The following is a 26,134-nucleotide window of genomic DNA, read 5'->3' on the forward strand; positions in this document are numbered from 1 at the left end:
ACCATAATTTTTGTAATTATATATATATACATTTTTCGTATTTTTAATTATTTGGTTATATAAGAAAAATAATATTTTATTATATAGATTTGTTAATAAATCTAAAGACGCGTATTTTTATATTAAAAATAAATATTTCTAGTTATCTAAAATATTTTAGTAAGGTTAAAAAAATTATTTTAATTTATATGTGCATAATTTTAATTTAATATATATTTATTTTATCACTAGAATTTAATAATAGGTGTAGTTATGTTGTGTATATTTATTAGTACGTGTTATGAGTATTTGAAAAACTCAGTCAAACACTACATGTTTGTTTAAATTTGTGATCACTTACCCACTAACCGATTGAATCGAGTATTAGTTGAACCAACTTGTGTATAAATAGGCTATTAGCATATCATTTTATCTCTGTATAACATCTTCTCTTTTCAGGTACGTTCTATTTCCTATATTTTTACTTATGTATTTTACATGTTTATTGTATACTTCTTTATATATATATAATTAAATTACATTTTTTTGAACTTATGTATGACTATTCTAATTCACTTGTTATTAGTTTATTTTATTATTTAGTTCCATGGTTATGTGTATAACATTATAGTTTACTTAATTTAATCATTTAGTTTGACGTTGATTATTAAATATTTTAGTTAATAATCACCATATTTTTTGTAAATATTTAATGCATGAATTTATGTTTATAATTACGTGTTTTGTGCATGCATAATAATTCATATGTTATATGTTAAATAAATGCTTGATTTAGATATGCATTTAGATTAGTGCACCAATTAAATATATGCTCATTTATTAAATTGATTATACTTATTTTGTATAATGATATTTTCACACGTAAGGTTATGAAAATTTTATACACCAATATTTATATTTTGTCCACTTGCATAATCATAAGCATATGTTACCTATTTTATTTATCTTTGTTATTTTATTTTAAGGATTATATAGATAGTAAATATTAAATGTACATCTATTTTATTGTGAATTTAAATAGTTTACAAATACTTGATTTATTATTATTATAGATAATGTATTTAAGTGTTGAGTTTTTTTTATTTGTCGGTACACTATTTTGAACTATTATATGAGAATGGTCGTATTTATATGTCAATATGAATTTATTTTATTACTTGTAGTGACATTTAATTGTTATTATGGGTTAAGCTTTATAAAGTTAAAGTGTGGTTAGCTTAGTGGCATGTACATGTTAACATTCTCATTATTATATTAAGTTTATGTGCATTTTGTCAACATAATTTTAGGAGATATTGCTATTAAGGTAAGTTAACTCTTCACACTTTATTTATTTTAAAATCTTTTAAATATTTTTGCACTGCTTTTATTTTAAAATTTATGGATGAAGTACCCGTTTTACAAATAAGAATTCCCACTAAGCGTGAATTATGAACGAGTTAGTAATTGCATATAGTTCCCGATACTGTGTCACCAGTACTTGTGGCCTTAACGAGCTCTGGAATTTTATATCTTATGTCATTTGGATTTTGGAAAATGGTTTTTGTTTTATAAAATTATGATACTTGATCCACTAGTGTAGAACTGTTTTTTTTGTGGGCTTTTGGCTCATTAGTCACAAATTTTCAGGTGCTTAGCTTTTGCTACATCTTAAAACTAGATGATTTGGAACAATATTTTAGTAATTATCTTTGTATTGGAGCTGCTTCTACTAAGATTTGCTTTATTTTCAGCTTAGAAGATTTTATTTCTGTCTGGGATTTTAGAATTTTATGAAAAAATAGAAACTTATTCTTATTATGGATTTAATTTGGAGTTTTAGCTGAATATTTAAGTATAATTATTTTCTCAAAAGTTGGGTATCACAGTTGGTATTTAGAGCCTAGGTTAGCTTCCTACCCTTTTAGAGTTATGAGTTTAGTTATTTGTGTTTCCAAAAAAAACTATCTTTATTTTTTTTACGTTAAATATTTTCTGACTTTCTCGATGCAGAAATATTTTTGGTATCATTAAATGTTTTTGGTATGTTTAAATTTGGCTACCAAATTTTTTTAAGGATGGTAGAATGTAATAACCATGATTTTTGTAATTATATATATATATATATACATTTTTCGCATTTTTAATTATTTGGTTATATAAGAAAAATAGTATTTTATTATATAGATTTTTTATTAAATCTAATGACGCGTATTTTTATATTAAAAATAAACATTTCTAGTTATCTAAAATATTTAAGTAAGGTTAAAAAAATTGTTTTAATTTATATGTGCATAATTTTAATTTAATATATATTTATTTTATCACTAGAATTTAATAATATGTGTAGTTATGTTGTGTATATTTATTAGTACCTGTTATGTGTATTTGAAAAACTCAGTCAAACACTATGTTTGTTTAAATTTGTCATCACATACCCACTAACCCATTCAATCGGAGTATTAGTTGAACCAACTTGTGTATAAATAGGCTATTAGCATATCATTTTATCTCTGTATAACATCTTCTCTTTTCAGGTACGTTCTATTTCCTATATTTTTACTTATGTATTTTACATGTTTATTGCATACTTCTATATATATATATAATTAAATTACATTTTTGTGAACTTATGTATGACTATTCTAATTCACTTGTTATTCATTTATTTTATTATTTAGTTCCATGTTTATGTGTATAACACTATAGTTTACTTAATTTAATCATTTAGTTTGATGTTGATTATTAAATGTTTTAGTTAATAATCACCATTTTTTTTGTAAATATTTAATGCATGAATTTATGTTTATAATTACGTGTTTTGTGCATGCATAATAATTCATATGTTATATGTTAAATATATGTTTGATTTAGATATGCATTTAAATTAGTGCACCAATTAAATATATGCTCATTTATTAAATTGATTATACTTATTTTGTATAATGATATTTTTACACGTAAGGTTATGAAAATTTTATACACCAATATTTATATTTTGTCCACTTGCATAATCATAAGCATATGTTACCTATTTTATTTATCTTTGTTATTTTATTTTAAGGATTATATAGATAGTAAATATTAAATGTACATCTATTTTATTCTGAATTTAAATAGTTTACATATACTTGATTTATTATTATTATATATAATGTATTTAAGTGTTGAGTTTTTTTTATTTGTCGGTACACTATTTTGAACTATTATATGAGAATGGTGGTATTTATATGTCAATATGAATTTATTTTGTTACTTGTAGTGACATTTAATTGTTATTATGGGTTAAGCTTTATAAAGTTAAATTGTGGTTAGCTTAGAGGCATGTACACGTTAACATTCTGATTATTATATTAAGTGTATGTGTGTATGTGTAGGTTCATTTTGTCAACATAATTTGGGAGATATTGCTATTAAGGTAAGTTAACTCTTCACACTTTATTTATTTTAAAATCTTTTAAATATTTTTGCACTGCTTTTGTTTTAAAATTTATGGATGAAGTACCCTGTTTTATAAATAAGAATTCCTAGTGAGCTCTGACTTATGAACCATCAGTAATTGCGTATAGTTCCGGAACTATTGATACCTTACCAGGGAGTGCCTCATTATTGACAGAAATTATGAACTTTTGATACTTGTCACCAGGTATTTGTGCCTTAACCAGCTGTGGAATTTTATATGTTATGTCATATGGATGTTGGAATGATTTTTGTTTTATAAAATTATGATACATGATCCACTACTGTAGAACTGTTTTTTTGTTGGGCTCTTCGCTCATTACTCACAAATTTTCAGGTGCTTAGCTTTTGCGACATCTTAAAGCTGCATGCTTTGGAACAATATTTTAGTGATTATGTTTGTATTGGAGCTGCGTCTCCAAGATTTGCTTTATTTTCAGCTTAGATGATTTTATTTCTGTGTGGGATTTTAGAATTTTATGAAAAACTAGAAACTTATTCTTATTATGGATTTAATTTGGAGTTTTACCTTAATATTTAAGTATAACTATTTTCTGAAAAGTTGGCTTATTATAGTTGGTATTCAGGTTAGCTTCGTGTAGACTGCCCTTTTAGAGTTATGAGTTTAGTTATTTGCGTTTCCAAAAAAAACTACTTTTTATTTTTTTTTGGTTAAATATTTTTTGACTTTCTCGATGCAGAAATATTTTTGGTATCATTAAATGTTTTTGATATGTTTAAATTTGGGGACCAAATTTTTTTAAGGAGAGTAGAATGTAATAACCATGATTTTTGTAATTATATATATACATTTTTTGCATTTTTAATTATTTTTTTATATAAGAAAAATAATATTTTATTATAAAGATTTTTTATTAAATCTAAAGACACGTATTTTTATATTAAAAATAAACATTTCTAGTTATCTAAAATATTTAAGTAAGGTTAAAAAAATTATTTTAATTTATATGTGCATAATTTTAATTTAATATATATTTATTTTATCACTAGAATTTAATAATAGGTGTAGTTATGTTTTGTATATTTATTAGTACCTGTTACGTGTATTTGAAAAACTCAGTCAAACACTACATGTTAACAAAGAGATAATGTTTGTTTAAATTTGTGATCACGTACCCACTAACCCATTGAATCTGAGTATTAGTCATTTTATCTCTGTATAACATTTTCTCTTTTCAAGTACGTTCAGTTTCCTATATTTTTACTTATGTATTTTACATGTTTATTGCATACTTCTATATATATATATATATATATAATTAAATTACATTTTTGTGAACTTATGTATGACTATTATAATTCACTTGTTATTAGTTTATTTTATATTTAGTTTCATGATTATGTGTATAACACTATAGTTTACTTAATTTAATCATTTAGTTTGATGTTGATTATTAAATGCTTTAGTTAATAATCTCCATTTTTTTGTAAATATTTAATGCATGGATTTATGTTTATAATTACGTATTTTGTGCATACATAATAATTCATATGTTATATGTTAAATATATGTTTGATTTAGATATGCATTTAGATTAGTGCACCAATTGAATATATGCTCATTTATTAAATTGATTATACTTATTTTGTATAAAGATATTTTCACACATAAGGTTATGAAAATTGTATACACCAATATTTATATTTTGTCCACTTGCATAATCATAAGCATATGTTACCTATTTTATTTATCTTTGTTATTTTATTTTAAGGATTATATAGATAGTAAATATTAAATGTATATCTATTTTATTCTGAATTTAAATAGTTTACATATATTTGATTTATTATTATTATATATAATATATTTAAGTGTTGAGTTTGTTTTATTTGCCGTACACTATTTTGAACTATTATATGAGAATGGTCGTATTTATATGTCAATATGAATTTATTTTGTCACTTGTAGTGCCATTTAATTGTTATTATGGATTAAGCTTTATAAAGTTAAAGTGTGGTAAGCTTAGTGGCATGTACATGTTAACATTGTGATTATTATATATGTCTAGGTTCATTTTGGCAACATAATTTGGGAGATATTGCTATTAAGGTAAGTTAACTCTTCACACTTTATTTATTTCAAAATCTTTTAAATATTTTTGCACTGCTTTTATTTTAAAATTTATGGATCAAGTACCTGTTTTACAAATAAGAATTCCCAGTGAGCTCTGACTTAAGCAATTAGTAATTGCTTATAGTTCCGGAACTAGCCTTTGATACCCTACTAGGGAGTGCTACTTATGATGCGTTCGGAGGGCACACTCTATGATACCTTAGTAAGGGGCGCATTATTGACAGAAATTATGAACTTTTGATACTGTGTCACCAGGTATTTGTGGCCTTATCGAGCTGTGGAATTTTATATCTTATGTCATATGGATTTTGAAAAATGATTTTTGTTTTATAAAATTATGATACTTGATCCACTAGTGTAGAAATATTTTCTTGCTGGGTTCTTCGCTCATTACTCACAAATTTTCAGGTGCTTTGCTTTTGCGACATCTTAAGGGTGGATGCTTTGGAATAATATTTTAGTGATTATGTTTCTATTGGAGCTGCGTCTCCCAAGATTTGCTTTATTTTCAGCTTAGATGATTTTATTTCTGTCTGGGATTTTAGAATTTTATGAAAAACTAGAAACTTATTCTTATTATGCATTTAATTTGGAGTTTTAGGTGAATATTTAAGTATAACTATTTTCTGAAAAGTTGGGGTATTACAAATTTCACTTCTTGAATAATTTTGTAAGCCATCATGAGTATTTGAGACTCAGTGTCAGACTATAAAATCATGGCCTTTCATTTTGAAATGGCTATTTCTTGTAAATTTCTCTCTTATTTTTCCTCTACCATGAGAGAAACATGTCTTGTCGCATTTCGTCTTACTTTTCTACTCCATCTCCGGGTCATTAGTTTTCAGAATTCCATATATCTTAACTAGAGATGTGTCTTCAAGATCGTAATTATCCCTTATTGATATAACTTTCAAGTCACACTTTTGAGGAAGTGCAAGAACAACCTTCAAGTTTGAATGTGCAGGATCATACTCTATGTCAACAAGTGATAAATCATTCAACAATTTCTGAAATCTATCATAGATTTCAAACAAAGACTTATCAACTTTTGAGTCAATGTGCTCATACTGGTGATTGACTATTGTCCTTCGAATCTTCTTCATAGCCGTTGTTTTGCTCAAATTTCCTTGATTGTTTTGCATCCAATAAACCTAAACCTAGGGGACATCACACTGTCTAGATTGTTATGCGAAAATGTCCAACTTTTCCTTCTTTTTTTTACCACAAATAGCAACAACCAGTTTCATGGGATAATGAGGTCCATCATAAATCCCTTCCGGTATTCAAGATGTATTATGTGCAGACATATAGTCATCTCAACTTTACAGAAATGATATTCATTAATTTTCAAAATTGGAAATTTGAGGGTTTCATATCTGCTCATATTGTTGTTGATTTGGTTCATGGCTAATGGTGACCCCACATTTTGTTGAGTTTCATTATCTGCTTGTGGATCTTAAATTGATTTTATATAAACACCAAGCTTTGATATCAATTTTTAGGCCTTTAATTACCTATAGAGGGGGTCAATATAATTATAACAATCAAATCCAATTATGTACTCAATAATGAAGAATAGTTTTTATATTATTGAATAAAAACTTATTACAAAATTCTCTAGCTCAAGATGAGCAAATATGCTTGTAGGTTATGTGTATGATAAAATAAATGCACCACTTTTAACCTACTAGTGTTAACCTAATTTCTGCTTATATACTGCACACTTAGACAATCAATATAAAGATAAAATCAATAAGGAATCCCAAAACATATACTATAATATCAAAAAAATACTAATATGAACAATGTTGATGAGAAGTATTCATGAGGTCATTTTTGTTAAACTCTCATTTGAAATACTAATGGAAAAAATGTGATAATAGTTCAGGAAATCAGAACTCAATTCCCACCGACATCGGTAGGTTTTGCCTTTGGACAAAAAATGAGGTATGTTCTGGGATTTGACAAACTTTGAATTTAAATTTTGATCTCCTTTTTTAATAGTTTTTCTCGGAATTTGGTGATCTTATTAGTTTTTTATATTTTCTTAAAATATTTGCAAGAAAAGAAATGTTTATTCAAATAACTAATTTGAATTAAAATTACTCAAAGAACTATAAAAAATGGGGAGTACAAAATATAAGTAATGTAAATGATAATAGTCATTTCATACCAAAGTCAATATAAATGATGAATTACTTAAAATCTTAGGTCAAACTTAGTAGAATATACTTCATCCTATAATACATGTTTTTTGAACTTTGTTCATGTAAAATTTATAATTTTACATATCTTTTTGAAATAAATATTTTTTTGAATTAAAGTTTAATATTAATAATTTTATAAAAAGAAGAAATTCTAGAAGTAATTTTTGTACGTATCCTCTTTATTCATCTTAAAAAAATAATGGAATTATATTTTGGTACATATTTGACAAAATAATGTTCTTTTTGCATTTCATACCCACCTTGTGAAAAGACCCAAAATTTGTTGGAAAACTTGTCTACTGAAAATTTTGAGTTACAGAACAAGTTTATAAATATAAGCATTATTTTAAATAATAAATTTTTATTAAAATTGAAAATATTAAAAATATTCATTATAATTATGTTAAATTACATATGGTCAAGTCAAACAACTTTTATACTTAGACTCAGTGGATTTCTCATTCAATTTCTTCCCAATTTAGATTTTTCCCGATCAACAATGAATGAATATGGTATATGTAGTATTACCCACAATATATTGTCATTTTACATGTTCAAATCAATTTGACTAAGAATAAAATAAAAATCAACAATCATATTATTCTTCATTTTAATTCCTGTGTTTAAATAAACATAGCAATTAGTAAATATTTTTAAAAATTGTATTGTCAAAAATTTGGTATGTTATCTTATACCTCTAGAAATTTAATTTGATTAAATGTTGTCATGGTAATATTAATTTTTACATGACCAATAATTTCTAAATTATTATTGTGAGAGGTTTGTAAGACTTGAATGTATGATAGTAGTACTTCTATTATTCTTAGTTAAGATTGTAGTAGTACAAATATTATTGTTAGTTGAGGTGAGTAGGGAATTAATATATAATTTCACTAAATAAAATTTAAAATTTTCGAGAAAATATCATTTTTAGTTAAGTTTTTTATACAATGCTTACCACTTAATTTATAGAATCTCATTTTATTTACAATACAAAATAAATTAGAGTAATGCTTATTTACTTATGGTTATAAATCAACACCCAATTAGTTTGTATAATACATGGAGCACACTTGGTTAAATTATATTTTTATAAAAATAAAAAATTTGAATTTGTAATAAGAAATTGATACTAAGATAAAAAATAATTTAAACTAAATTGGGCCCATTGAAACCCATTATATACAATTGGGCGTGCAAAATATAGGATATTAAAAAGGTAGGTAAAACCCTAATATCAGCACAAGCCCGCCTCCTTACAAACAAAATGAATTTGTACATGGCCATGAAATAGGCCATGAAATAGTGTTTTGAGTTATTTGTTTTTTCTATGAAAGAGTGTTTTGGTGCTCTAAGATTAAACACATCTCCAAATGAATTGGTGAAGGACTAACCAAATGAATTGGTGGAGGACTAAGTGGATAAGGTTTACGGGTTATAATGAATTGATGTTGTTTAATAAAGTTAAGGTAATAATTTATATTTCCCTCTTTCGTCATTTTCTTTTCATATGTGTTATTTGCATAAACTTTTGGTAGAAATCAAACACTAAAATAAGTATCCCATTTTCCTTGTATATATGTATGTAGATTTAAATGGAATGTCACTTGTATTTGTTTTTACATGACCTCTACGTCAAGAATTATCCTTTCAAGATTATATATCACGGTTAGAAAAAAAGTCAGTTACATTTGTATTAATTTTTTTTGTTCCTTATATATAATCAAATACATGATATATGAAAAAAAGAAAATCTATAGAAAAGAAGCCCACACATTATTTATATTTTATGTTCATATTTGTTGAATTATACTATTAAATTTATTTTATGTTTATGTATGACCTTACTTTAGAGATATTTTCACAGGAATTATATTTTTCTTGCTACTTGCAACAAGTTCCCAAAACAATAAAGAAAATGCTCCAAGTGCCTTCCCTTTCCCTTTCTAATTATCGAGTAAGGACTTGATAACGTAATAGCAAGGCACACTCCTCTTGCAAAACAACAAGTTAAATGCTTTGTTCTTATACACAGCTTAAGCAAAACACTCAAAATATTTTTTGTTTGATTATGTATTCTTTGTGTGATGCATAGAAAGTACAAACATGTTGAAACCTTTATTTGTAGATACAAGGTAAATATTTCACACCAGTTAGGTTTATAGATGATTTAAGAATTACAAGTTTAATGATTTTAATTGTAGTCCATTTTTATTTCATCATCTAATTGCTTATAGAATTTTAAGAATCTGATTATTCTGTGCTCATCTCTGTTTTACAAATTTTGATATTGTGTGACTATATGTTCATATCACATGTTTATTGAGGAGGCCTGGGGGCTGAAAAACTGTACAGAGAAAGATGAACCGTTTAGTCATATTAGTCATATTGTTACTACGGTTATGGTACCTGCGTACATTTATAGTTCGGAAGTTATTATAAGGGCATAGAATGATACAACTGCATCTTATGGATTGGACTTAATAAAGTTGCATGAAAGGATTCGAGGATAGATCATGTTAGAAATCTAAATAAGGTATATTTTAATTTCTTATATTTAATGTTATAGATTTTGTTGCATCTACATATTGACCAAAGACAAGATTAATAGTAAAATATGTTAGTTCCTCAATTCTCTTTGAGAAGCTTTAACAAAACTATGTCAAATTCATAATATGAGCCATAACCTCCTATTTCCGTTTGCTAAGACCACACAATCACTCATAAACCAGACAAGTTATAAATATTTTCTCTATTTACCTCTTACTAACCATTTCGAAGAACAATGAAATTATTATAAATATTCTACTATAAACTTACACCTGTTTTCTGTAGTTGCAAGTGATAGGTTGTCTTACTGGTACCGAGATGATTATTAAGGATATTGGTTACTTGGTACAACTTGGAAGTGGGGTTGCTGCAGCTTCTGCATACTTGGAGAACACCATGCTAATGATTCCATCATGAATTACCCATTATTGATTGCAACAACTATTTCTAAATAATTTTATGCTAAATACTATGTAAGAAACATGCTTCATGTGGGGTGGTCTATAGTAGAGTTACTATATCTTAAACACTGCTTCTTGCATTGATTTGCACGTTTCTTTGTTGACTTATTTATATGTAAATTTTATCAAATTTAAATGAGTATTTAAAGTGTTGTTAGGACTTGGTTTTAGTGGAAGAAGTCTTGAATTTTGGTGTGACTAATTCTATTGAAAACATGAATTGTTAGTTTCTTGATGAATTATCTAGGTACAAGAAGATAAATCCAATTAGAAGTTATTTTGCTTGCTTAAATGGCAACAATAACTCTTGACTTACAAAGTGAGAAATATTATAGGTTCTATGAGAAAATGAAAATGAAATTTTGGTAGAATAGAAAGCTAATAAGCCACAGTGGGAACATAATAATTATAATTTAATTGACTATTCTAATTCAACTAAAAAAGTAATTGTTCATTTCAACTTAAAAGATAAATATTTAATAATTTAAATAAAGATAAATTAAATAGTGTTAGGGGTGGCATAATTAATTTAAATATTTAGAATTTGGATCAAATCAATTTTTCTAAAAAAATAATCAATCTGGATTTTATACAAAATTTTGAGGCCCAAGAATGGCGCACATCCGAATTAGATATATGTAAAAAACTTAATTTTATTAATTTTCGTTTCTTTAAAAAATAATGTACATTTGTTAAATTTGCTTTAAATATATTAAAGATGTGTAGAATTTTATCCGATTTAGAATTTTATACCAAAATTTTTTAGTGTGAAAAATTGGATGAAAAATAAACTATCAAAAAAATTATTTCGATATTTTTAAAATTCCGAATTTGGGCTAATCCAAGTTTTTTCTCTTTAGGAGAAAAGCAAAGTTTTATAATAAAATATATGTTGAGAATGCTTCGGGCCTTTTTAAATATGACTTTCTTAAGATCGAATCAGACGAGTTTTTCAATTTTTTTATAGTTTATAATTAACACTAAATATAATGTATTTTTATATATCATTTATCAATATTAAGTACCTTATTTACAAATATTGATTCAATATTAATAAGTCAATATAGTTGTTATATAATTGGACTTTAAATTGGATCCTCGATAATTGTTTAGTTTGGCTTTCTACATGAGCAACAAAGTGTCCGACTTCATCACAATTATAGCACTTGATCGTAATTTTCCCATACCTTGACTCATTGCCATCATTCTTCCTTTAATTCCTCTTATCACGTTAAAGTTGGAGGAACTACAACCTTTTTTTCAAAAACATTTTTTTTAAAGTCTATATAGACCATATTTCTAAACTTTTTAAATAAAAGAGCATCAATTTGTAGGATATCTTCATCATTTCCATGATCAATTTCAGTTCCTCAATAATTTTGTAAGTCATCATGAGTATTTGAGACTCAGTGTTAGACTATACAATGATGACCTTTCATTTTAAAATGGCTCTTTCTAGCAAATTTCTCTCTTGTTTTTTTCCTCTACCCTGAGAGAAACATGTCTTGTCCCATTTGGTCTTACTTTTCTACTCCATCTCGAGTTCATTAGTTTTGAGAATTCCATATATCTCAACTAGAGACGTGTCTTCAAGATCATAGTTATCCCTTATTGATATAAATTTCAAGTCACACTTTTGAGGAAGTGCAAGAAGAAACTTCAAGTTTGAATCTGCTGGATCATACTCTATGTCAACAAGTTACAAATGATTCAACAATTTCTGAAATCTATCATAGATTTCAAAAAAAGACTCATCAACTTTTGAGTCAAAGTGCTCAAACTGGTGATTGAGTATTCTCCATGGAATCTTCTTGATAGCCGTTGTGCCTTACACTTAACCACCTAAGTGTGTCAATAGTCATCTGGACTTTACATAAATGATATTCATTAATTTTCAAGATTGGAAATTTGAGGGTTTCATATCTGCTCATATTGTTGTTGATTTGGTTTATGGCTAATGCTGACCGCAGATTTTGTTGAGTTTCATTATCTGCCATTAATAATTATTTTCTCGATCTTAAAGTGATTTTATATAAACACCAAGCTTTGATATCAATTTTTAGGCCTTTAATTATCTATAGAGGGGGTCAATATAATTATAACAATCAAATCCAATTATGTACTCAATAATAAAGAATAGTTTTTACATTATTGAATAAAAACTTATTAAAAAATTCCCTAGCTATACATGAGCAAATATCTTGAGAGCTTGTCGGTTATGCCTATGATAAAATAAATGCACAAGTGTTAACCTACTAGTGTTAACCTAATTTCTGCTTCTATACTGCACACTTACAGACAATCAATATAAAGATAAAATCAATAAGGAATCCTAATGCATATGCTATAATATCAAAAAAATACTAATATGAACAATATTGATGAGAAGTATTCATCAATAAATAGTGATCTAGTCATTTTTGTTAAACTCTCATATGAAATACTAATGGAAAAAATGTGATAGTTATTTACTAATATCATCAACTTTTGACACCATTTTTTTTGAAGTTTTATAAACCATTTTTTAATTTTCAGGAAATCAGAACTCAATTCCTACCACATTGGTAGGTTCCGCCTTTGGGCACAAATTGAGGTATGTTTTGGGATTTGATAAACTTTGAATTTAAATTTTGATCTCCTTTTTTAATATTTTTTCTTGGAATTTGGTGATCTTATTATTTTTTTATATTTTCTTAAAATATTTGCAAGAAATGTTTATTCAAATAACTAATTTGGATTAAAATTACTCAAAGAACTATAAAAAATGGTGAGTACAAAATATAAGTAATGTAAATGACATTTAAATAATTTTAATATATTTTTGTAAGCATTAATTATTTGTCGAAAACATATTTTCATTATAACATTTTCTCAACTGAAGTTAGAAACTTATAATTTTCTGCTTAAATCATTACTTTGCATTATTATTAAAATATTTTTTTTAAGAAAAATATTTTCTAACATTAATATATCGGTAGATTCAAATCATAACTAAAAAATTACAAAGTTGGTATGAAATTTAAGTAGTCATTTTCTACTATTTGTTATATAGAAAAAAATGCTTATTGGGCCATAATAGTCATTTCATACCAAAGTCAATATAAATGATGAATTACATAAAATCTTAGGCCAAACTTAGTAGAATATACTTCATCCCATAATACATGTTTTTTGAACTTTGTTCATGTAAAATTAATAATTTTACATATCTTTTTAAAATAATAATTTTTTTTGAATTAAAGTTTAGTATTAATAATTTTATTCAAAGAAGGAAATTGTAGAAGTAATTTTTGTACGTATCCTCTTTATTCATCTTTAAAAAAATAATGGAATTATATTTTGGTACATATTTGACAAAATAATGTTCTCTTTGCATTTCATACCCACCTTGTGAAAAGACCCAAAATTTGTTGGAAAACTTGTCTACTGAAAATTTTGAGTTACAAAACAAGTTTATAAATATAAGCATTATTTTAAATAATAATTTTTTATTAAAATTGAAAATATTAAAAATATTCATTATAATTATGTTAAAGTACATATGGTCAAGTCAAACAACTTTTATACTTAGACACTATCAGTGGATTTCTCATTCAATTTCTTCCCAATTTAGATTTTTCCCCATCAACAATGAATGAATATGGTATATGTAGTATTACCCACAATATATTGTCATTTTACATGTTCAAATCAAATTGACTAAGAATAAAATAAAAATCAACAATCATATTATTCTTCATTTTAATTCCTGTGTTTAAATAAACATAGCAATTAGTAAATATTTTTAAAAATTGTATTGTCAAAAATTTGGTATGTTATCTTATACCTCTAGAAATTTAATTTGATTAAATGTTGTCATGGTAATATTAATTTTTACATATGACCAATAATATCTGAATTATTATTGTGAGAGGTTTGTAAGACTTGAATGTATGATAGTAGTACTTCTATTATTCTTAGTTAAGGTTGTAGTAGTACAAATATTATTGTTAGTTGAGGTGAGTAGGGAATTAATATATAATTTCACTAAATAAAATTTAAAATTTTCGAGAAAATATCATTTTAGTTAAGTTTTTTATACAATGCTTACCACTTAATTTATAGAATCTCATTTTATTTACAATACAAAATAAATTAGAGTAATGCTTGTTTACTTATGGTTATAAATCAACACCCAATTACAATTAGTTTGTATAATACATGGAGCAGACTTCGTTAAATTATATTTTTATAAAAAGAAAAAATTTGAATTTGTAATAAGAAATTGATACTAAGATAAAAAATAATTTAAACTAAATTGGGCCCATTGAAACCCATTATATACAATTGGGCGTGCAAAATATAGGATATTAAAAAGGTAGGTAAAACCCTAATATCAGCACAAGCCCGCCTCCTTACAAACAAAATGAATTTGTACATGGCCATGAAATAGGCCATGAAATAGTGTTTTGAGTTATTTGTTTTTTCTATGAAAGAGTGTTTTGGTGCTCTAAGATTAAACACATCTCCAAATGAATTGGTGAAGGACTAACCAAATGAATTGGTGGAGGACTAAGTGGATAAGGTTTACGGGTTATAATGAATTGATGTTGTTTAATAAAGTTAAGGTAATAATTTATATTTCCCTCTTTCGTCATTTTCTTTTCATATGTGTTATTTGCATAAACTTTTGGTAGAAATCAAACACTAAAATAAGTATCCCATTTTCCTTGTATATATGTATGTAGATTTAAATGGAATGTCACTTGTATTTGTTTTTACATGACCTCTACGTCAAGAATTATCCTTTCAAGATTATATATCACGGTTAGAAAAAAAGTCAGTTACATTTGTATTAATTTTTTTTGTTCCTGATATATAATCAAATACATGATATATGAAAAAAAGAAAATCTATAGAAAAGAAGCCCACAAATTATTTATATTTTATGTTCATATTTGTTGAATTATACTATTAAATTTATTTTATGTTTATGTATGACCTTACTTTAGAGATATTTTCACAGGAATTATATTTTTCTTGCTACTTGCAACAAGTTCCCAAAACAATAAAGAAAATGCTCCAAGTGCCTTCCCTTTCCCTTTCTAATTATCGAGTAAAGACTTGATAACGTAATAGCAAGGCACACTCCCCTTGCAAAACAACAAGTTAAATGCTTTGTTCTTATACACAGCTTAAGCAAAACACTCAAAATACTTTTTGTTTGATTATGTATTCTTTGTGTGATGCATAGAAAGTACAAACATGTTGAAACCTTTATTTGTAGATACAAGGTAAATATTTCACACCAGTTCGGTTTATAGATGATTTAAGAATTACAAGTTTAATGATTTTAATTGTAGTCGATTTTTATTTCATCATCTAATTGCTTATAGAATTTTAAGAATCGGATTATTCTGTGCTCATCTCTGTTTTACAAATTTTGATATTGTGTGACTATATGTTCATATCACATGTTTATTGAGGAGGCCTGGGGGCTGAAAAACTGCACAGAGAAAGATGAACCGTTTAGTCATATTAGTCATATTGTTACTACGGTTTTGGTGCCTGCGTACATTTATAGTTCAGAAGTTATTATAAGGGCATAGAATGATACAACTGCATCTTATGGCTTGGACTTAATAAAGTTGCATGAAAGGATTCGAGGATAGATCATGTCAGAAATCTAAATAAGGTATATTTTAATTTCTTATATTTAATGTTATAGATTTTGTTGCATCTACATATTGACCAGAGACAAGATTAATAGTAAAATATGTTAGTTCCTCAATTCTCTTTGAGAAGCTTTAACAAAACTATGTCAAATTCATAATATGAGCCATAACCTTATATCATATTCCGTTTGCTAAGACCACACAATCACTCGTAAACCAGACAAGTTATAAATATTTTCTCTATTTACCTCTTACTAACCATTTCGAAGAACAATGAAATTATTATAAATATTCTACTATAAACTTACACCTGTTTTCTGTAGTTGCAAGTGATAGGTTGTCTTACTGGTACCGAGATGATTATTAAGGATATTGGTTACTTGGTACACCTTGGAAGTGGGGTTGCTGCAGCTTCTGCATACTTGGAGAACACCATGCTAATGATTCCATCATGAATTACCCATTATTGATTGCAACAACTATTTCTAAATCATTTTATGCTAAATACTATGTAAGAAACATGCTTCATGTGGGGTGGTCTATAGTAGAGTTACTATATCTTAAACACCGCTTCTTGCATTGATTTGCAGTTTCTTTGTTGACTTATTTATATGTAAATTTTATCAAATTTAAATGAGTATTTAAAGTGTTGTTAGGACTTGGTTTTAGTGGAACAAGTCTTGAATTTTGGTGTGACTAATTCTATTGAAAACATGAATTGTTAGTTTCTTGATGAATTATCTAGGTACAAGAAGATAAATCCAATTAGAAGTTATTTTGCTTAAATGGCAATAATAACTCTTGACTTACAAAGTGAGAAATATTATAGGTTCTATGAGAAAACGAAAATAAAATTTTGGTAGAATAGAAAGCGAATAAGCCACAGTGGGAACATAATAATTATAATTTAATTGACTATTCTAATTCAACTAAAAAAGATAATTGTTCATTTCAACTTAAATGATAAATATTTAATAATTTAAATAAAGATAAATTAAATAGTGTTAGGGGTGGCATAATTAATTTAAATATTTAGAATTTGGATCAAATCAATTTTTCTAAAAAAATAATCAATCTAGATTTTATACAAAATTTTGAGGCCCAAGAATGGCGCACATCCGAATTAGATATATGTAAAAAACTTAATTTTATTAATTTTCGTTTCTTTAAAAAATAATGTACATTTGTTAAATTTGCTTTAAATATATTAAAGATGTGTAGAATTTTATCCGATTTAGAATTTTATACCAAAATTTTTTAGTGTGAAAAATTGGATGAAAAATAAACTATCAAAAAAATTATTTCGATATTTTTAAAATTCCGAATTTGGGCTAATCCAAGTTTTTTCTCTTTAGGAGAAAAGCAAAGTTTTATAATAAAATATATGTTGAGAATGCTGCGGGCCTTTTTAAATATGACTTTCTTAAGATCGAATCAGACGAGTTTTTCAATTTTTTTATAGTTTATAATTAACACTAAAAATAATGTATTTTTATATATCATTTATCAATATTAAGTACCTTATTTACAAATATTGATTCAATAATAATAAGTCAATATAGTTGTTATATAATTGGACTTTAAATTGGATACTCGATAATTGTTTAGTTTGGCTTTCTACATGAGCAACAAAGTGTCCGACTTCATCACAATTATAGCACTTGATCGTAATTTTCCCATACCTTGACTCCTTGCCATCATTCTTCCTTTAATTCCTCTTATCACGTTAAAGTTGGAGGAACTACAACCTTTTTTTCAAAAACATTTTTTTTAAAGTCTATATAGACCATATTTCTAAACTTTTTAACTAAAAGAGCATCAATTTGTAGGATATCTTCATCATTTCCATGATCAATTTCAGTTCCTCAATAATTTTGTAAGTCATCATGAGTATTTGAGACTCAGTGTCAGACTATACAATGATGGCCTTTCATTTTAAAATGGCTCTTTCTAGCAAATTTCTCTCTTGTTTTTTTCCTCTACCCTGAGAGAAACATGTCTTGTCCCATTTGGTCTTACTTTTCTACTCCATCTCGAGTTCATTAGTTTTGAGAATTCCATATATCTCAACTAGAGATGTGTCTTCAAGATCATAGTTATCCCTTATTGATATAAATTTCAAGTCACACTTTTGAGGAAGTGCAAGAAGAAACTTCAAGTTTGAATCTGCTGGATCATACTCTATGTCAACAAGTTACAAAAAAAAGACTCATCAACTTTTGAGTCAAAGTGCTCATACTGGTGATTGAGTATTCTCCATGGAATCTTCTTGATAGCCGTTGTGCCTTACACTTAACCACCTAAGTGTGTCAATAGTCATCTGGACTTTACATAAATGATATTCATTAATTTTCAAGATTGGAAATTTGAGGGTTTCATATCTGCTCATATTGTTGTTGATTTGGTTTATGGCTAATGCTGACCGGCACATTTTGTTGAGTTTCATTATCTGCCATTAATAATTATTTTCTCGATCTTAAAGTGATTTTATATAAACACCAAGCTTTGATATCAATTTTTAGGCCTTTAATTACCTATAGAGGGGGTCAATATAATTATAACAATCAAATCCAATTATGTACTCAATAATAAAGAATAGTTTTTACATTATTGAATAAAAACTTATTAAAAAATTCCCTAGCTATACATGAGTAAATATCTTGAGAGCTTGTAGGTTATGCCTATGATAAAATAAATGCACAAGTGTTAACCTACTAGTGTTAACCTAATTTCTCCTTCTATACTGCACACTTACACACAATCAATATAAAGATAAAATCAATAAGGAATCCTAATGCATATGCTATAATATCAAAAAATACTAATATGAACAATATTGATGAGAAGTATTCATCAATAAATAGTGATCTAGTCATTTTTGTTAAACTCTCATATGAAATACTAATGGAAAAAATGTGATAGTTATTTACTAATATCATCAACTTTTGACACCATTTTTTTTGAAGTTTTATAAACCATTTTTTAATTTTCAGGAAATCGGAACTCAATTCGTACCACATTGGTAGGTTCCGCCTTTGGGCACAAATTGAGGTATGTTCTGGGATTTGATAAACTTTGAATTTAAATTTTGATCTTCTTTTTTAATATTTTTTCTTAGAATTTGGTGATCTTATTATTTTTTTATATTTTCTTAAAATATTTGCAAGAAATGTTTATTCAAATAACTAATTTGGATTAAAATTACTCAAAGAACTATAAAAAATGGTGAGTACAAAATATAAGTAATGTAAATGACATTTAAATAATTTTAATATATTTTTGTAAGCATTAATTATTTGTCGAAAATATATTTTCATTATAAAATTTTCTCAACTGAAGTTAGAAACTTATAATTTTCTGCTTAAATCATTACTTTGCATGATTATTAAAATATTTTTTTTAAGAAAAATATTTTCTAACATTAATATATCGGTAGATTCAAATCATAACTAAAAAATTACAAAGTTGGTATGAAATTTAAGTAGTCATTTTCTACTATTTGTTATATAGAAAAAAATGCTTATTGGGCCATAATAGTCATTTCATACCAAAGTCAATATAAATGATGAATTACATAAAATCTTAGGCCAAACTTAGTAGAATATACTTCATCCCATAATACATGTTTTTTGAAATTTGTTCATGTAAAATTAATAATTTTACATATCTTTTTAAAATAATATTTTTTTTTGAATTATAGAAGTAATTTTTGTACGTATCCTCTTTATTCATCTTTAAAAAAATAATGGAATTATATTTTGGTACATATTTGACAAAATAATGTTCTCTTTGCATTTCATACCCACCTTGTAAAAAGTCCCAAAATTTGTTCGAAAACTTGTCTATTAAAAATTTTGAGTTACAAAACAAGTTTATAAATATAAGCATTGTTTTAAATAATAAATTTTCATTAGAATTGAAAATATTAAAAATATTCATTATAATTATGTCAAAGTACATATTGGTAAGTCAAACAACTTATGTACTTAGACACTATCATCTACATTTCTCATTCAATTTCTTCCCAATTTAGATTTTTCCCAATCAACGGGTGAATGAATATGGTATATATAGTGTTACCCACAATATATTGTCATTTTACATGTTCAAATCAAATTGAATAAGAATAAAATAAAAATCAACAATCATATTATCATTCATTTTAATTCATGTGTTTAAATAAAGATAGCAATTAGTAAATATTTTTAAAATTGTATCATTTTTCCCATACGTATAACTTATTTGTCAAAAATTTGGAATGTATCTTATACCTCTAGAAATTTAATTTGATTAAATGTTGTTATGGTAATATTAATTTTTACATGACCAATAATATCTGAATTATTGTGAGAGGTTTTTAAGACTTGAATGTATGATTGTAGTACTTCTATTATTCTTAGTTAGGGTTGTAGTAGTACATATATTATTGTTAGTTGAGGTCAGTAGGAAATTTATATATAATTTCACTAAATCAAAATTTAAAATTTCGGAGAAAATATCATTTTTAGTTAAGTTTTTTAAAAAATTCTTACCACTTAATTTATAGAATCTCATTTTATTTACAATACAAAATAAATTAGAGTAATGCATGTTTACTTATGGTTGTAAATCAACACCCAATTAGTTTGTATAATACATGGAGCACACTTTGTTAAATTATATTTTTATAAAAAGAAAAATTTTTAATTTGTAATAAGAAAATAATACTAAGATAAAAAATAATTTAAACTAAATTGGGCCCATTGAAACCCATGATATATAATTGGGCCTGCAAAATATAGAATATTAAAAAGGTAGGTAAAACTCTAATATCAGCACAAGCCCGCCGCCCTTACAAACAAAATGAATTTGTACATGACCATCAAATAGGCCATAAAATAGTGTTTTGGAGTTATTTGTATTTTCTATGAAAGAGTGTTTTGGTGCTCTAAGGTTAAACACATCTCCAAATAAATTGGTGGAGGACTAATCAAATGAATTGGTGGAGGACTAAGTGGATAAGGTTTACAGGTTATCATGAATTGATGTTGTTTAACAAAGTTAAGGTAATAATTTATATTTCCCTGTTTCTTCATTTTCTTTTCATATGTGTTATTTGCATAAACTTTTGGTAGAAATCAAATACTGAAATAAGTATCCCATTTTCCATGTATATATGTATGTAGATTTACATGGAATGTCACTTGTATTTGTTTTTACATGACCTCTATGTCAAGAATTATCCTTTCAAGATTATATGTCAAGGTTAGAAAAAAAATCAGTTACATTTGTATTAATTTTTTTTCTTCCTCATAAATACTCAAATACATGATATATGAAAAAAATGAAAATTTATAGAACAGTAGCCCAGGCATTATTTATATTTTATGTTCATATTTGTTGAATTATACTATTAAATTTATTTTATGTGTATGTATGTCCTTACTTTAGAGACATTTTCACAGGAATTATATTTTTCTTGCTACTTGCAACAAGTTCCGAAAACAATGAAGAAAATGCTCCAAGTGCCATCCGTTTCTCTTCATCAATATACCGTGTAAGGTTTCTTTATTATTCTTTAACTTTTACCATGCCAATATATATTATTAATATAAATGCAGATAGTACAAGTGGGTCTACGTGGGGTGTGTTTTTTTTTCTGATGTATATATGACAAAAAACTCTAAATTACTCTCTATTGACCTAATAAAACACGAAGTTTACTTATATTCGGAGTTTACCATCACACGAAGCCCCATCACTTTTTAACTTCATTTCACAACACACATGGTTGAAAATGAGATTTCTTACTTGATAGATATGTAGGCTTTGTTTGGGAAATTTTTTAGTGTTGGAAGAACTTATATTTTCAATACATGAATAGGTAGGGTCACCATTTTCAGCCTCACTGGAACCCGTTGCTTAGTAACTTCTATAGATCCGTAAATAATTGAAAACTATAGTGATATGGTTTTTCTTTAATCCAGTAGTAATATTGTTGGCGGTGTCACTGGTGATGATAATTTTACTAGTCCAATCGGTGGCACTAGTAGTCGTAATCTTAGGAGTGGAATTGATACTGGGATTGTTAGTGGTGAAGTTCATGCTAACTTAAGGAGTAGCATTGGTGGTAACTTTAATAATGGCATAAGTGGTGGTAGCATTGGTGGTATATTGGGTAGTTTTAAAAGTGGGATTAGTGGCAGAAAGACTAGCATCTTTAGTGGTTACATTGGTGGTACCAGAAACGATAATATTAGTAGTGGATTTGCTGGCATTGATGGTGTCATTGGTCTTGGTGCTCTTATTAGGGCAATTGGTGGCATTGAAAGCGGTAATCTTTGCTGGAGAATTGGTGGTGGTATTATTGGTGTTGGTGTTCAAGTTCGTGCTAGCTTAAGCAGTTCCATTTATGGCGAGTTTAATTATGGTATTACAGGTGGTAGCTTTGATGTTATATTAGTTAGTCTTAGTGGTGGCATTGGTGGTGGCATTGGTGGTAGCTTAGTGGTCGAATTGGTAGCTTAGTGGTGGTATTATTGGTGTTGGTGTTGAAGTTCGTGCTAGCTTAAGCCGTTCCATTTATGGCCAGTTTAATTATGGTATTACAGGTGGTAGCATTGGTGGTATATTGGTTAGTCTTAGTAGTGGCAATTTATGGTAGCATTGTTGGTAGCTTTAGTGGTAGCACTGGTTGTATATTAGGTTATATTTGTAGTTGATTTAGCTTCGGAGATGGTGGTTGTGACGCCCTCCAAACCCGGGTCAGTAGTTTGGGGTTCACAACACACATATTATATAAACATGTATATGAAATATTATATGTAATTATCCTTATTTACGCAACCACGGATCCCAAAAGGTGAAAGTATGAAAACCAACCACAACCTTGACTTTTATTACGTCATATCAAATCCCAACTAGTTTAACTTACACCTGAAAATGAAATCATTCTTATAAACTTGCATAACTCAAACTAGCTCGATCCAACTCAACCGGGAATCCTAGATCGTATACTGGACTGGGGATCCTCGTTACCAATAATTTCCATTTTAACTATAGAATGACTTAAACAGATTCACAAGGGTTAGCTAACTAGCTCAGCAAGTTATAATAATAATAACCGGGTGTTAACAATGATCAATTGAGATGATTCATAGGAATCTAGTTCCTTGTTAAGGAACTATTAGAATTGGATATTCATTTTTAAGTTTAAAACCAAGGTTAGGCTGCTGATCAGTGACACACTAACCCGATTAAGGCACACAACTCTGTTCTCTATACTGGATTGAAGGCACACATTGACCTAATATGACCACCAATCTGGTCTGACCATAAATCTGTTCCATATTTGGAAACCTATCCAATTCTATAACAATTCAACATGATAAATATTGTAATTCAATAAAATAGAATCATAATTAACATTGATAAAACATTTATTTCGGGGCATAAAGTAATTCATAAATATCACCAGAGTATATCAGGGTATGTATGAGGAATAACTTCTAGCATATAGGAGAATCAGGAATTAGATGAATAATGGTTATACAAGGTTTAGTTCACTATACCATAGAATTGCTTTCGCAACCAGATTTTTAAAACCATCCAAAAAATGTTGCTGGTGAAAGGTGATTTCATGTCTATTGCAAGGGATTTTAAAAACATTGCAATTGAATCAACAAAATTTCAAGATCGTTACAAATACATATTATTGCAATACATTATATAATCGTTACAGTAGATAAGAGATTTGGGCCCAAAAGTTAGGCGGTCTTGTTCAAAACTTGTCAGCGGGCTTGCTGAAATTGTTTTGTCGGCTGTCTATTAAATAAACAAAAAAAACACAGACTATCAACCAATCTCCACTGCGACGAAAGATTAAATCTTTGCTGAAATATTTCTCTCAAACACTGAATATTAAATCTTTGTAAAGACTCAAGCTCCAAGAAGATTAAATCTCGGAAAAGATTAAACCTTGAGCGGAATGTATTTTTTTCCCAAATCATCTTTCCTAAAGTTCTTTCAATTCACTAAATTTAATTTAGGAGAAGATTAAATTTGGTCAATTATTGTTAATTATTGTTTAATTTACCTCCTTGCTTTTTTGTTTCTATGTTATTTTGTGTTTGGGATCTTTTATGGATGTTACACTATGTGTTAATTAGGGTTTTGTTTATTAAGTTATATTTATCTGTCAATCGTGTCTTATTATCAGTTCTGAGTTGTAATGGGATTTGTTTGGAATGACAGTGGTATGAAATTGTAAGGTATCACTTGTCGTTGTAAAAGTATAATTTATATTTTGGACTTTTTGTTTGCTCCATGTTCTAATAGTTTGTTAATCTTTATAGAATGAAGTACTATAAAGAAGAAATTCAATACTTTCATATGTTTTATTATATATTGACTCGTTAAATAAAAAGCTTGTGTCCAATCGCCTAGGTCATATAAAGGTATTTGTATAATTGTTTATTAATAATCAATTAAGCAAGTGTTATTATAATTCACATCTTATAATTTTTTTTACTGGTTTCATTTTAGAAAAAGATAAAAGAAAATTGTGAGAAGATGACCCGAGCTACGGGAAGTGAGAACGAATGTCTTGAAAGAAGAGATACCATAAGTGTCGATAACAAGAATAGTTCAAGGACGGAGAGGCGATATGTTACTAATACAAATAACGAAGAAAATGACATCTATAGTATTGGTGGAGGACTTTGATCTGCAACTATGACCTTGCTACCTACTACAAGGAAATGTATCAAGTTAGCAAAAGTGGAAAGGTTGCCATCTTTTATAACATGGATTCCCTTGGATAGGTAAAACATTTTTTGCTCTTTTTTGACAACTCCTTATCATTTGGTGATAAGGAATTAAATTAAATTTCAATATGAGATTCTCAGATTGTTATTTACAAATCTCGGTACCTGACTTTCTCTTTGTAGGGTCGTTTCTCCACAAACATGGATCAAATCGACTCATCAAAAAAGCATCTTCTGCTCAAGGTAAAATATCAGAGTCTGGAGGAACATCTCGATTTGGTCGCTTTGGCTTTGGCTCATAGTTATAAACAAAAATATCGAAACCACGACAAGACAAACAGGTATATTGTAATTATGGGACATGCATATCTGATATTCCTTGTTATAGCCTCCACATCTAAATGTCTTCCACTATGATTTAGTTGGATAGTACACACACATATGTTTTTTCCTATGGTTTTACATGGTTTTGTTTCTGCTCGGGTAAGTTGTTTAAAGTTTTGTCAAATTTTACCGTTTTCTTTGATATATGGTTATTCGATTAAGGTCGTGTCAAATTTTACCCTTTTTGCAAACTTTTTTTAATTATTATTTCATAATCACTAGGTCATAATACCTATTAGGGAGGAGGAAGTTAAGAATGTAGTCTTGTTCATGCATCAATACAACTCACTAGATCCACATGGGTCGAACCCGGCATTTTTCAAACGTATTGAAATATTTTTAAAAGATATGTTGTTCTATTTTGTCAGATTTTCTTTGATACACGACATGGGCCTAGGGAATTAAATCGTAGGCTTGTGTGTCTTATTCCTAAGGTTAAACAACTGAAACATATGGAAGATCTTCGACCTATCTATTTTTATAATGTTGTGATGCGCATACTGTCGAAGGTGGTGGTGAATAGGTTCAAACTATGTTTAATCTAGACAGTGTCTAACAAACAGAGTGCTTTTAATGAAGGGAGGCTATTAGCTCATAATAC

This window comes from Apium graveolens, chromosome 6 (genome assembly GCF_009905375.1).
Source record: "Apium graveolens cultivar Ventura chromosome 6, ASM990537v1, whole genome shotgun sequence".
Classification (NCBI taxonomy): domain Eukaryota; kingdom Viridiplantae; phylum Streptophyta; class Magnoliopsida; order Apiales; family Apiaceae; genus Apium; species Apium graveolens.